Source organism: Pipistrellus kuhlii, unplaced genomic scaffold (assembly GCF_014108245.1).
Source record: "Pipistrellus kuhlii isolate mPipKuh1 unplaced genomic scaffold, mPipKuh1.p scaffold_m20_p_15, whole genome shotgun sequence".
In the NCBI taxonomy this organism is placed as follows: Eukaryota; Metazoa; Chordata; class Mammalia; order Chiroptera; family Vespertilionidae; genus Pipistrellus; species Pipistrellus kuhlii.
This window is the reverse complement of record NW_023425460.1, coordinates 31,438,862-31,441,553: the sequence shown is the minus strand read 5'-3', so window position 1 is coordinate 31,441,553 and position 2,692 is coordinate 31,438,862.

Here is a 2,692-nt window from a genome sequence, read left to right as displayed (position 1 = left end):
GAAAACATCACATTTGAGGATGAAAATTTTATGTTAAAAAACATATCTGTCATCCAGCTCCAAGTACAGCTTTTGTTTATCAATATTTTCAAAAACACTGAAATTATCAAATAAAATCCAGATGCTTTTCTATCCTTGGGAGGTGCCTTATCTTTATGTTATCTGTAACCATTGAAATGAAGTAAGGTGTGTGTCTAATAGGAGGAACCAGGGCTGTAGGCCCAGTTGTTGTCCCAGGATCTCACAGGTGACTTCTCCCTAAGCAGCTTAGGATGGAGAAGGGACACAGGGCCTTTGCCATTTTTTTCTTTCTTTTTTAATATATTTTATTGATTATTTACAGAGAGGAGGAGAGAGGGATAGAGAGCTAGAAATGTCGATGAGAGAGAAACATCGACCAGCTGCCTCCTGCACACCCCCTACTGGGGATGTGCCCACGACCAAGGTACATGCCCTTGACCGGAATCGAACCCGGGACCCTTCAGTCTGCAGACCGACGCTCTACCACTGAGCCAAACCGGTTTTGGCCCATTTTTCTTATAGCATTCATTTTATTGATATAAAAAAGCTTCTTCAGTCTTTCAGCATATACTGAACGCCTATGTGCCAGGCATTTTTCTAAGCTCTAGGAGGATAGCCATGTCCTAACATGGTCTCTGTTGTCCCAGAATTTATAGTCTAATTAGGAAGATAAGGAACATATTTAAGAAGAGTTCTACTTTAGATATGTTGAGTTTTGGTGAGCTGTTGGATAGTTATAAACTCATGGAGTTCTAGATTGGTGATAGGGCTTTGGGGCTCATCAGGGTATTGGCCACAAGTGAAATGATGAGAATGGATGAAAAGATAGAGTGAATACAGTCCAAAGCTGAAGATGACTACCTTGGAAGTAGAGTGACCCAACAAGTGTATGGAGAAGGAGCAGAGACAGACTTTACAGGAGAATGGGTATCTTGAAAGCCAAAAGAAAAGGAATTGCTCCTATATATTGGACACTTATGGCCTAGACACTATTTCATTTAATCCTCACAAAATATCTGTGAGGTAGGTACTATTACCTCCATTTTATGCATGAAAAAACAGATTGGCCAACTTGAATTTATGGAGCCCATCTCTCAGCCCAGGATTAAAAAAAAACAAAAACCTATGCAATATCCATGTGAATGGGATGTTCAAAGAGGGAGCTATAGGAAACCAGGTTCCTGCAAAGATCAGGGTCAGTCCAATCCTCAGAATCCTCAGTCCTCAGCATGTCTCCCTGGATCTTCCAAGTGATAGATTTCAGCCACACCTGTGGAGATCGGACACTCCAGTGTCACCTAGCAAATGATAATACAATCTACATCACAGTCATCAGTGCAGGCTGCCCAGCTCTAAGGTATGTATTCTTAGAGGTGCCATTTGCAATCACCTCCAAGTCTGATACTTCAGCTCCATGGTTACCAAGCACATAGAGAAATCAGAATTTCCAATACCACACACATGACTGTTCCAATTATAACATGACTTGCTTTGTATCATGCACTGCTCAACAATCTGATTGCACTATTCAAGGATTTTGATGACAAGAGACACATTTGCTCTACCAGATGCAGATTCCGTGCTTTCAAAGTATTGTGGTGCAAACAATGTACCCATCTTTAAACATCTTACATGTTACATCAGGTGTGTCACGAAGTGTTGGTAGGAATTCCAAGTACTGAGTTCATAGGCTAAGATGTGGAAAGGATGTTCCAAGTGTACATGATCTCAAAGGACACTCAAATGACCGGCTTAACGCAACTTATAAATTTCTTCAGAGAATTTGATTCCATGCTGATTGTCACACTTGAAGTGATTAAGGAGATGCCCCAATTATGGGACTGTATGACCCACTCAAAGCAAAACTGGGGAGCTGATTCCCCTAAGCTAACGGAATCCGCCACTGGATGGACTTCCTATTGCACCAACAGTATTCCCGAACCTTTCTTCTGCACCCTGGGTCACGTATGACACAATCTCCACAATGAGAAACTAGAGCCACTGGCAAACCCATAACGTGACAGCAAGCTCTGTGAGGCATTTGGGGGAAAGCTCCCGAAATCAGAAGCAACATTCTTTTTTTTCTTTTTTTAAATATATTTTTTAGTGATTTTTTACAGAGGAAGGGAGAGATACAGAGAGCTAGAAACGTCGATGAGAGAGAAACATCGACCAGCCGCCCCTTGCACACCCCGCACTGGGGATGTGCCAGCAACTCAGGTACATGCCCTTGACCGGAATCGAACCTGGGACCTTTCAGTCCGCAGACCGACGCTCCGCCACTGAGCCAAATCGGTTTCGGCAGAAGCAACATTCTTTACTGTGGAACAGCATCACATCTTTGAGTCGTTTGGGTTTACAGGGGCTATCCTGGGACAGTGTATACAAGTCAAGCAGAAGAGCTGAGCCTGGCTAGCGTATGGAAGATAATAATTTAATTTTAAAAAAAGGCGAACTATGAAGACTAATGCATCAGTGGGCCTGTTAGCGCAGGATTCTTTCTAATTCTTCAGATTCCTCAATATTTAAATCACTTTAAGGGCCTTGGCCTTTGCCAGCTCAGCGGGTGACGGGTTGATGAATAGACTAGAGGTGTGAAGGTGACAGGTAGTCGGGTGGAGACCAATATGGACAGACTGGTTTGGAAAGTGATTGGAAGGGAACATACGGC